The sequence below is a fragment of the Brachycentrus maculatus genome, unplaced genomic scaffold (assembly GCF_059751285.1).
Source record: "Brachycentrus maculatus isolate JH-2025_06_01 unplaced genomic scaffold, ASM5975128v1 h1tg000259l, whole genome shotgun sequence".
Lineage (NCBI taxonomy): Eukaryota > Metazoa > Arthropoda > Insecta > Trichoptera > Brachycentridae > Brachycentrus > Brachycentrus maculatus.
Window position 1 is genome coordinate 1,179,159 of NW_028281010.1, and position 12,765 is coordinate 1,191,923.

The window sequence follows — 12,765 nt, forward strand, 5'->3', positions numbered from 1 at the left end:
CTAAGATTTTGCAGTCACACTTTTACTGCGTAATAAAATACAATCATAATTTTTAACTAATGTTTTACTTAGTAAATACCACTATTTCTTCTTAAGAAATAGTGGTATTTACCAAGTATAACATTCATTAAAAATGGATAGATTTTACCACAAAGTGACTGCCGAATCAATTAATGAAATTACAATCATAATCTTTATAAAATAAAACAACTTTATTCATGGACATCTCTTCAAAGATGAAGAAGAATATGGAGCCTGGGCATTTACGGGGCTGACGACCGTCATTGGCTGGTTTAAGTGATCAGTGACCACTTTACACACGTGTAATATTCGCCAATTCTACCCATTATTGACAACCACACTACTCAAATTCTTGGAAGTTCTATATATATTAACCAATTTAGAAACCTTGTTCTTGAATCACTAGAACTTCACTAGAGACATCTATTGGTGACATGTGAAGAAGCTTTTTACTAAGCATAAACTCTTATATTAGTATGTGAGGTCCGAATCCCGGATTATAATCACACACATGAGAAACGCCAGAAAATACCATTTTCATTTTTATGATTAAGCTTATAATTTGACCAGATAATTTATTTACCTTTTAACAAAAAAAATAATATGAAAGTAACTCCTGTAATTGGATATAATCTAGATTTTGTGAACAAGTATTTGGACACACTCGAAATGTTATGGGTAATTTTTTTTTTAAATCTCTGGCCCCGCTTATTCCTCTCCCTACAGATATCCATCTCATCCTGGCGAGCAGGAACTTAATTATGTACCGACTGTTAGTTGTTTTTCTGAAATTGAATGGAATAAATTTATAGTTTATCTTTATAATTAACAGTCTATCATATTTTATAATTAGGAATTCAATTAACTTGACATTGGCAAATGCATTGTATTACACCGCTCACTCCTTTCAAGAATGTCATAAATCAAAAATCGTCAATTTTCAGCTGTGCATGTTTTCGGAATGCCCAGAAAATGTTCTTTACACCAGCAAAAGAGGCATATTTTTAACTTAATATTTACCCTTTACAGGGCAGAAAGTGTTGTTTTTGCATTTTGAAGAAAAGGTATTGTTTAATCATTATTTTTAAATAAACTAAATATTTTTCAAATGGAGAAAAACCCTTCAGGTTTTACCTAAAAAGATCTGTTGCACAGTAAAAAGTTCATAAGTGGCTCGATATTTATTTTTAAAACATTGTATTATATTTTTAAACTTTAAAAACGTTCTCGTGAAAAATCAAGTTTTTTGATTTGTGACGTTCTTGAAAGGAGTGAGCGACATGTGCAACGCCATTCCATATAAAAAAGTATTTGATCGGATTTATTTGAGACGCCTTTACGCCTGTAGTCAAGAGAGATAATGGGAGGCGATATCGTAGCGTTCTTACAAATTATGAAAGTCATCGTTGTTTCTTTTTGTTTTAAATCTCGCTGTCATGCTGATAAGGAATGTTGATTATTCCACCAGAGGCGCTTGGCGAAATGCGATCTCTCAGAAGAATGTGCGACAAAACGATGTATGATACATCGCTCACTCCTTTCAAGAACGTCATAAATCAAAAACTTAATTTTTCAGGAGAACGTTTTTAAGGTTTAAAAATATAACACGATGTTTAAAAATAAATATCAAGCCACTTATTGAACTTTTTACTGTGCAACAGATCTTTTTAGGTAAAACCTGAAGGTTTTTTCTCCATCCGAAGCGCCCTTGAGGTATTATTTTACGAAAATGGCTTCAAGCCGTACCAATGTTTTATGTCTGTAAAATAGGGATATAATATAATTTTATAAACGCGGTTTGTATTTGACTGATGTAATGACGTGAAAACTGATGCATTTTATGTCGCGTGCCGATAGTAAAACAAAAGAAATTTAATATGAACTTAATACAATAGCAATAAAGCTCAAATTGACTACGTTTTAGTTAGAAAACGTTTGTATGGGAAAAAGAAAAGGGCTGTTTTAAGGGTTTTTCCGGCAATAATTCGAATTTTTCTCCGTAAAAACCATCCTTGAACTCCAACGAACATTTTTAAAAAAAATTGGCCAAATTGGTCCAGGCGTTGTTGAGTTATGCGCTTACCAACACATTTTGCGATTCGTTTTTATATTATAAAGATGTACATGCAAGTAAGAATAATTTGACACGTGTAGGGGACAGGTAGTCGTCAAGAAGATGGAATTTGATTGAAACTCTGTCACAGTAATGCAAACAACATTTCTTTATTTAATTGAAATACATACACACTTATTATAAATATTCATTTAATAACCCTACAATACATGTAACTAGCTTAATGAAACGCTTAATCTAACCTGCTAAGACCTGGATCGGCCACGTGCTAAGACAAGAGGGTTTCCTGCACCAAATGATAGAGGGGACGATCGAGGGAATAAACGCCAGAGGACGCCCTCGCACAGTGTTTCAGAATGCGATATTACGAGCTACTTAAGGTGAAAAACCCAATTACAGGGAAATGGTTAATTATGAGTGATTGGGGAAGAGTATTAGTCATCCAGTTCAAACAGTAGAGTTGAATTTTCGACCCCTAATTGTTTTTTTTGCAATCATGGTTTTTCAATATCCAAAGGCGTATAGCAGGGATGTGTAATGTCACCATGGTTGTTTAATCTGTATATAGAACATTGTATTAAAGAGATTGAAAGTATGGGAATCGGAGCGAAAATGATGAATAAATCTGTTAGTTGCTTGCTGTATGCGGATGACGCCGTACTGCTAGCGAGCAGCGCGAAGATTTGCAACTAAAAGTAGTGTCAAGAATGTATGATGTATGTATGGAAAATGATCTGGCAATGAATGAAAGTAAGTCAAAGGTCAAGTTGTTTGAAAAAAAGAAAGATTTGACAGAACACAAGATTATCGTACACAATGAATCCCTAGAACAGGTGCAAGAATTTTTATATCTAGGAAGCATGTTCACAAGGGATCGAAAAGTGGATAAGGATATTGAGAGACGAATGAATGCAGGCAGTGGAATAAATGTTGCTTTGAACAGAGTGATTGCAAATAAAAATATATCCATGGAAGCCGAGCTAGCGGTTCACATCGGCGTGCTGGTACCGACGCTAATGTATGGAAGCGAAACATGGTACTCGCTAAGGAAGGGCGAAAGCAGAGTGAACGCTGTTGAAATGCGCTCCCTCAGACTGTGTGGAAAATCATTGTAGGTCTGAATTAAAAGCGAAGATATAAGAAGGGAATGTAAGGCTGAACAAGGAATAATTGAAAAGATGAGGAAGAGTTCTTTACGGTGGTATGGGCATAGAGAGCGAATGGATAACGGTAGTAATAGTATTAGTTTAGTTTGGTATCAAATTTAATGTTTATAATTTAATTGTTGGCTAATTACGAGAAAAAAAAACTTTTTATCTAAACCATGAAACGTATGTTTGATATTTAATAGACCAATTTTGATTTTACATTATTCACACAGAGAGAAGGGTTTCTCACCAGTGTGAATTGTTAAGCGAGTCTTTAAAGTGTTTGTACATGAACATTAATAATCACATTCTGACAATAGAAGGGTTCACATACTAATATAAGAGGTTCTGCTCAGTGAAAAGCATCTTTACATCTCACCAATAGATGTCTCTAGTGAAGTTCAAGTGATTCAAGAACAAGGTTTCTAAATTGGTTCATATATATATAGAACTTCCAAGAATTTGAGTAGTGTGGTTGTCAATAATGGGTAGAATTGGTGAATGTTACACGTGTGTAAAGTGATCACTTAAACCAGCCTATGACGGTCGTCAGCCCCGTAAATGCGCAGACTTCCATATTCTTCTTCATCTTTGATGAGATGTTAAAAAATAAGAGAAGGGTGTCTCACCAGTGTGAATTAAAATGTGAGCCTTTAAATAATATTTCCGTGAACATTTATGATCACACTCTGATCTAAAGAAGGGTTTCTCACCAGTGTGAATTGAAATGAGAGTCTTTAAATGAGCTTTCCGTGAACATTTATAATCACACTCTAAAAAGGGAAGGGTTTCTCACCAGTATGATTAAACATGTGAGGCTTTCAAATCACTTTTCATAGGACATTTATAATCACACTCTGAACAAGAGAAGGGCTTCTTACCTGTGTGAGTAAACATGTGATTCTTTAAATACGTTCTGAATAAAAATTTACAACACACTCTCAACAAGAGAAGAGTTTCTCACGAGTGTAAATTGACATGTGAACCTTTAAATGACTTTTCACACAACATTTATAATCACACTCTGAACAAGAAAGGGGTTTTTCACCTGTGTGAATTGACATGTGATCCTTTAAATAAGCTTTCCGTGAACATTTATAATCACACTCTGAACAAGAGAAGGGCTTCTTACCTGTGTGAGTAAACATGTGATTCTTTAAAGACGATGTTAAATGAATAGAATAAATGTTAAATGTTAGATGTTAAAAAATAAGAGAAGGGTCCCTCACCACTGTGAATTAAAATGTGAGCCTTTAAATAATCTTTCCGTGAACATTTATGATCACACTCTGATCAAGAGAAGGGTTTCTCACCAGTGTGAATTGAAATGTGAGTCTTTAAATGAGCTTTCCGTGAACATTTATAATCACACTCTGAACAAAAGAAGGGTTTTTTACCAGTGTGAATTGACATGTGATCCTTTAAATAAGCTTTCCGTGAACATGTATAATCACACTCTGAACAAGAGAAGGGTTTCTCACCAGTGTGAATTGACAAGTGATCCCTTAAATGAGCTTTCCGTGAACATGTATAATCACACTCTGAACAAGAGAAGGGTTTCTCACCAGTGTGAATTGAAATGTGATCCTTTAAATAAGCTTTCCGTAAACATTTATAATCACACTCTGAACAAGAGAAGGGTTTCTCACCAGCGTGAATTGACACGTGACGCTTTAAATAAGCTCTCTGTGAACATTTATAATCACACTCTGAACAAGAGAAGGTTTTCTCACCAGTGTGAATTAATATGTGACGCTTTAAATCACTTTTCACTGGACATTTATAATCACACTCTGAACAAGAGAAGGGTTTCTCACCAGTGTGAATTAACATGTGACGCTTTAAATGATATTTCCGTGAACATTTATAATCACACTTCGAACAGGAGAAGGGTTTTTCACAAGTATGAATTGCCATGTGACGCTTAAAATGAGCTTTCCATGAACATTTATAATCACACTCTGAACAAGATAATCGTTTCTTTCCTGTTTCTTTCCTTTTCTTTCCTGAGTTATGAACTGACCCTTGATTCCGATTCATTGAGCAAGATGGTGTAATTTTCCTGAGACCGTAATTAGAAACATGCTTAGAATTTTCAAAATTGGTGATTTTTCTATAACCTTTAATTAAATCTGAAAACAAAAAGAAAATTATTGCAAAAACTGGAATAAAGCAGCAACACCGTTAATATAATTTTGGTCAACATAAAAATATCACTTTGGTTGAATGTGGAAACGGTAAAAGTCAGGCCCCCTGGAATGAGATGCGCTATGCTCGACATCTCTCTCTGAAACCGCGTCATAAATGTGTGAATATTTTTTTCATACCAAAAAATATTACTTACTAGATTCAGCATCATATCTGCTCAAGAATTTCGCGCATTCTTGTTTGATGTCAGGAAGATCAATGTCTATCTCGGTTAGGATCATGATATCGCTAGATATTACATTGTTATGGAGATCATAAGCAGTCCCCGGTACAGCTGGCTCCTCGTTCAAGTATTCCCCAATATGGAGAGTATCATCATCACTTCCTGGTTCCTCCTTGATTATAAGATCACCCGGGATAATAAACCTGGAGTACGACAAGTCAAAATAACATTGTCGTAGATTATAGTATCCCTCGAGTAGTGCCTTTTCTCGAGCAGGGAGAAGGAGAGTATCTCCTTCTGCATCTTCCGGTTCAGCCTTGGCAGGAGCTAAAATAGGCTCCATCTGTTTTTTAAGCGAGTCGAGTTTCGGCGTAAAAGATTCTGCAAATAGAAAACCTGAATTAAATTAGGAAAAAGACATAAGATATATATATATATATATATTTATATATATATATATATATATATATATATATATATATATATATATATATATATATATATATATATATATATATATATATATATATATATATATATATATTTATATATATATATATATATTTATGTATATACATATATATATATATATATATATATATATATATATATATATATATATATATATATATATATATATATATATATATATATATATATATATATATATATATATATATATATATATATATATTCATACATATAAAATGTTTCAAAATGTGTTCAGGCGTATAGAGCTTCCAAGAATGTGAGTAGTGTGGTTGTCAATAATGGGTTGAATTGGTGAATGTTACACGTGTGTAAAGTGATAACTTAAACTAGCCCATGACGGTCGTCAGCCCCGTATAAGCCCAGACTTCCATATTCTTCTTCATCTTTGATGAGATGTCAAAAAATAATAAGAGTAGTGCCTATCCTACATAACTAGTAGTGTAAATAAAATAAAATAACATCAAAATGTTTTTATCGTCAATCCAATAATTTATAAAACAACAATTAATTATGAAAAGTATTTAAGGCCATTTAAAGAGATTATTCAAGGAAATACAAACAACGTCGATTTTTCAGCATTTAGCAATTTAGCCTGAAAAGTGCATTAATATGAGAACGTGGAAGTGTGGGCGTTTTTAAGAATGACGATCTACAAAGGCCATTAGTGATCTTTCATATACTCAGTGGTGGGATTCAGCCGGTTCGCTAGAACGGGTGCCTAAACTTTTTAGAATTCGCCGAACCGGTCCTTAACCCTTTGCTGTCACACAGTATTCCGATTGAGATCATGTATGGGTACGTACGGAACACGTTCGGTTTACTTAATCCGCCACGTTGTTAAAATATTTAAACCTCACGAAGATAAAAAATATTAGAAAGATGAAAACCACAGGTAGTGGAAAATTTCAGTTGAGTTATTGCACTTAGTGAAAAGAACATCGTGAAAGATATACGCTTCAAAAAATGTACAAGTAAACAATGTTTTCCTTTCTATAACATGCCGGTCTCGCACAGGGCCAGAAGGAGATAGAAACATTCAATGCATAAAAAAACTTATTTTTATAGGGGGGGGGGGTTAGGAATAGTACCTAAAGGGCGAACCGGTTATTGAAATTTTTGAATCCCATCACTGCGTATACTGTATGCATGTTGCAAGTGACCACACACAACGCTTTCTCACCTCAGTTATCACAAATCATCTCCCGATGAAATTGCACGGTTTTAATTTTGACAGTTCAACTTTCTTAATTGACTGTCGTTTTTAAGGGGGAAACATTAAGTATTACCAAGAACGCTTATTGTCATGACAAAACGCTAGTTTACTGCAGTGAAATATTATATTCATAACGTATTAATTTCAATAAATTAATAATTATTAGAATAACTACCTTTAACGGTAAGCGCGACGCCACCGACAGCGGTACGTAGACAATAATATCATTCATAGACAATATCGGGACATTGAGTTTCGAAAAGCAACGGCTAAGTACTTACCTTAACTTTTTGGCCCAACTCGAGTTATTTCTCATTTTGGGACATGGGAGTAAGGTTAACAAGACTGGAAAACAAAGTTCCGTAAAGTGGGTATACATTACACCAAAATATTGCATTTTTTCAAAAAATTGTCTATTCAGATCGGGTTTTTTACTTTTTCTGAGGTTTCAACTATTGCAATGTAATAACACATATACCTGTAACATGTCTGATACGTTTTTAAATTTTTATCTATTTTGCTTGTATTTTTTTTATTTTTATATTTTGGTGCACAGTATCCCGGGGTAAAGTACAACTTTGCACCATGATATTTTCTCTACACTTTTCGTACTATAATCCAAATTTATGCAAAGTAAAGGCTATCCTACATGTTTTGTTTCACCTTATGAAAGGTTTTGGCTCACAGTTTACTAAATGCAGATTATAATATTGTATAATTATGGAAAAATAAGACACTTGATGGAATTTTTTTTTTTAAATATTGAAAAATCTAACAAAAATGTTTTTTTTTTCAATACTGAAGGTTTAAAATTATATAAAATAAAAGGTGGATATTAAAACATATCGTACTACATAGGTAATAGGAATTAAAATTAAATTAGGTCTAAATATGGTCAAGTTCCGAGACGGTAAAGAAACCTCTTTTATATTGCATTTTCAGTTCTTTTATGGAACCCGCTACATCCTTCCAAGAATATTGAAGAAAGTTATCCTTCATCGACCACTTCCACGATTTGAGACTCTCCTGCATGGATTTAACAGCTCTGTCTTTCTTTATTTCCAAAACCTGTCCCGGAAATTTTTCTCCTTCATAATGAAATACGACATATTCTCCCACCTTCTTTTTTACTGGTCCTAATGAAACGGAAGAACAAATACGATTACTGGTTTCAGTCATCGTTTTTGTTCTTCTCCCTCTTCCTCAAAGCTTCTGTGTGAACTATAATCAATAATTGCTAGATATACTGGAAGTTTCGATGCGGAAGGTGGGATCATTGATGTAGTTGGTTCAGGTAGCATTTGTGTCTCGTTAGCGTTCATTTCGACATTTGGATCGTGAGCAATGCTCTTACCTGGTTCTATCGGTATCATTTTCCTGCGTTTTAAGACTGAATTCTTTGGGTCGAATCTGTTTTCTTCCAAAAACTGTTGAAAACTCTGGCGCACGTCATCGTCATACGCTTTTAATGGCAACCGATTAAGCAACTGACTAGTTTTAGCAACATTCAAGGTTTTATGTCTTTGCAAAAATGATCTTATCCATTCAGAGCCTGGTACGTTGTTATTTAATATTCGTACTCTTCTGCCAAATCTATCCAAATAGGCTATTAGAATGTAGCGAATGTTAAAAACACTCACTGGGAAACCGTACTCACTCATGTCTACTATGCAGTTTACGAAGGATTGCTCTTCGCCCTTGTCACATATCGGAGGTTTTCCCACAGGTTTTGTGTGCTGACCTTTGAGCTTATAGTTAATTGTCCTTCTGGGGATTTTGAAAATTTCTTCAGCCTTTCTTTGACTGATTGTACCATTTCGAATGGCCTCCAAACACTGCTCCACTCTCTTCGGTGTAAAATCGCAGTATCGTATGGCATAAGGCCGCTGTTTGTGTGTTCTTGACATTTTAAAAAAGATATACCACCAGGAATTAAGTAAGTACACAAAACCTATAGATATTTAGCAAACATGTCAAGTTGTATTAGCCGTTTTAAGACTTTTCATCAAATTAATTAACTATGGCCTTTTGTGGATACTTTGCACTTGGTGCAATGTTACCCCAAATGTGGTCAATACAAGTCAGTTCTTAAAAAAATATTATTTTTACATAAACTTGACAACGTAAATAAAAAATACAGCATTTGAGAAAAGCAGGGCCTATCTACCTACGATTTAGAGACCACTCACTTGTTGTAACTAGTTTCAGTATACTGATTCCACTGGATTTTTTCGGACACAATTTTCAGACAGAAAACTTTCTTTACGTTCGGACAGGAAAAACGCATTGAAGCAATAGCGACCGACTGTTACTTCAGTAAACTTAAAAGTAGATTGAAGTGCCATCTACCAGAAACAATAGAAAGTAGAATGAAAAATGACATGTATCAGAGATGACCAGCTCTACAATTTCTTTACAGAAGGTGGTGCAAAGTATCACCCATGGTGCAAAGTATACCCACTTTACGGTAACAAAAAAGATTTTTTTAAATAACCAAACTTTTACTAATACATGGCGAAACATGAAACAATAAACAGGTATAATAAATAGGCATAAGAAGCATATTTAAAAGAAATTAATTAGAAAAGCATAAGGTAAGAAGCATATTTGAAATAAACAAATGAGAAAATATAAAAACATAAGGTAAAAACAAAATAAGAAAATATGAGTAAACACTACATATATATAAATCTTTCCATGAAGTACCTTTTTAGATCATTTATTTTGGATCCCCGAATAGGTTTTATTTTATATTGAATAATATTTTATGTTGAGTTTTATTTATATTAAGTCTTTCGTCTAAAATTACAGGAACACTTATGATGAGGAAGACGGAAACGCGCATATGAAGACAATTATTTATTTATCGAAAATTATAAAAGCTATAAGGCCGAGAAGAACAAAGCGACGCCAATAGAAAAAGAACGAGCGCGACGTACATACGTTTGAATTTTAACCCATCGGCCTATCAGCCGCCATCCGTTGGCGGTAGGTATGTTTTTACATTTGCAAATCAGCTGCCGTTTAAGCCACGCCCCCATTCGTGGTGGTTCATATTATAAAGATACTTTCGTGCGATATCTTCCAATCAGCAAAGAAAGCTTTTTGTAATGCATTATTTCTTATAATTTTAATACAAATTTACTGACGACACTTGACCAAAGATGTCCCTGTAAGGATAGAATCATCCTTTTGATTGAAATATCAACTAAAATCAGTGAGAAATCAAAACTGTACATCCCGGGAGTAATGTTTTATTGAGTTATATTTTCAAGTTTTCATGTTAATTTATCACATTTCTGATCTAGACACACGATAACATACGTGCATAATAGTTATATGTACCATATTTATTGGTAAAACAGTAAAAGTTATAATTTTATGAGATTGTTTATTTTTATAACTCGGTTGAATTTGAACGCCGTTGACGCCGCAGCCACGCGCGCGGTGTCATTGGTCGGCTGTTGGACCGCGCACTAAACATCAAATGTTTAGTGCGCAGTACCTTTTTCTGCATTAAAGATTATTTCTATGTTTGTTCTCGTTATATCAGGTGCAAAATTTCTTACTTGCGGGGATACATTCAATTAGTGTATTTACATACATGTTTTGAAAAAAAACTGATATGCGGATGGGTCAATCTTATCTGAGCAAACAAATATTGGTCCTCCACCACTCATATACGATTTTAAAGGAGTTGCATGTGGTGGGGACAACATTGTAAACATTTAAAATGAACTGCGTGTCTTTGTTCTTCTCGAATACATTTATGCCATACATAATCTTAATTTCTATACATGAATATTACATTATCAAAAAATACACTTTTTTATGGCACATGCACAAATACATAAATAACTAACTAACTAACCATCACGCCGCTTCCCCTCAAGGGTAGGCAGAGAGAATAGAACGCTACACCATTCTGTCTTTGCAAACATTATTCGCCTATTAATTTATTATAAAAATTATTATAAAGCAAAAACATATAGGTATAACGTAGTATGTTTAATGCGAAATGTGAACCTGTTTAACTGAGCGCAGGCGATCTAAATTTGGAGCAATTGTTTATAGGGATGCTATTTTCTTGTCCGCCTCCGTAGTGTAATGGTCAGCACGCTCGGCTACCGTTCTGGAGGTCCCGGATTCGATTCCCAAGGGGGGTAAAATAAATATAAGTGATTTTTTCACTGTCACATTTATTAAATATTACCCTGGACTGGTACCTGAAGCGAAGGGCTGATCACCTTTCCTTCATGCGTAAACGATCAAGATAATACTGCGTTTATATGACGCAGTGATCTATGCACCATTGGGGTGCATACTAGTGCCAAAAACTAAATTTTTCAGTGTCAAACCAACTTATCACCAGGGTACACCAGTGTGCCGCGGCACACACTTTGCGGAACACTGTGTTAATGGGGCGTATCCTTTTATGTATCTGCTTTAAAGAGCTGTAATAGTAGTAGTGTGGATTCGTTTCTGTGACGCCATTAGTTACCAACTTATAAAAACAACGTTTTTACGAAGACAAATTTTGCAAAAGAAAATGATAAATGAAAATTCAAAAAGTGTGACATTCTACCTGAGAATGATACAAAAGGTTTGTTTTGGGGGCCGGCTCGGTACCCGTCACTCGGATGTCCGGCTACCGGCATCAGTTACACTCGACCCGTGCGCATGTGAGCAGCAGTGATGACGATTCCATCCACAATAGCCTACGTGTATGGAAAAATGTTACGCTCAACGAAAAATTCCTGGAGGTAGGAAAGAAACAAGATACATTTGCGTCAACTACGAGAGAAAGCCCGGCCTTTGCATCGGTGACTGTTTTCACCGATATCATACATTGCATCAGGGGTGCCCAATCTTTTTCAGCCCGCGGCGCACTTACAAGCTTAGTATTTTGTCACGGCGCCCTACTTTAGTAAGCTATTTGGAATAGACATAGTGACTATATATAGGGTCTTTCAATAAAGACTTTCAAACTTTCACAATTAATAGCGACCATATTGTTGATGCTACATCTCTGACGCACACTTCGTTTTATTAAAATTTAAAGATATTAAAGCACTAAATGAAAGATCCTGTATTTATTATAGTCGAAAGAAATAGGTACAAAAAATAAAATATCCACAGTATGAAACTGAGTTTTACTTTATTTATAAGAATTCAGAATTGAAACAGAGAACAGCAAAAAGGAGAATATTTGTGGTTTCTGATAACGATAGAGGATCGACTCACGGCGCCCCTCATTACTTTCTACGGCGCACACTTTGGGAACCCCTGCATTACATGTTTATAAAATGTAATGATAAGAGACTAGATTGTAAACATTCAATATAAAAATGAAATTGGATGTATTTGTAACCGACGCGGGTTACGGGCGATGACTCGGAAGAATATACACGCCTCGCCTTCACTCGGAATCTGCCAACTTGCCACC

The 12,765-nt window shown here is 34.7% G+C and overlaps 1 long non-coding RNA gene across 2 annotated transcripts; it reads right to left on the bottom strand.

Moving 5' to 3' along the window:
• Positions 1-2,228: 2,228 nt before the first annotated feature.
• On the bottom strand, positions 2,229-7,557 carry LOC148305896 (uncharacterized). Of its 2 annotated transcripts, none has more exons than XR_015838087.1 (3): positions 7,495-7,557; positions 5,588-5,995; positions 2,229-5,375 (listed from the first exon to the last, which is right to left on the bottom strand). It is a non-coding gene; the product is annotated as an uncharacterized LOC148305896 (long non-coding RNA). The 2 variants fall into 2 exon arrangements; XR_015838088.1 differs by lacking the exon at positions 7,495-7,557 and adding an exon at positions 7,287-7,464 and having other exon boundaries at positions 2,287-5,375.
• Between the last annotated feature and the right edge of the window lie 5,208 nt (positions 7,558-12,765).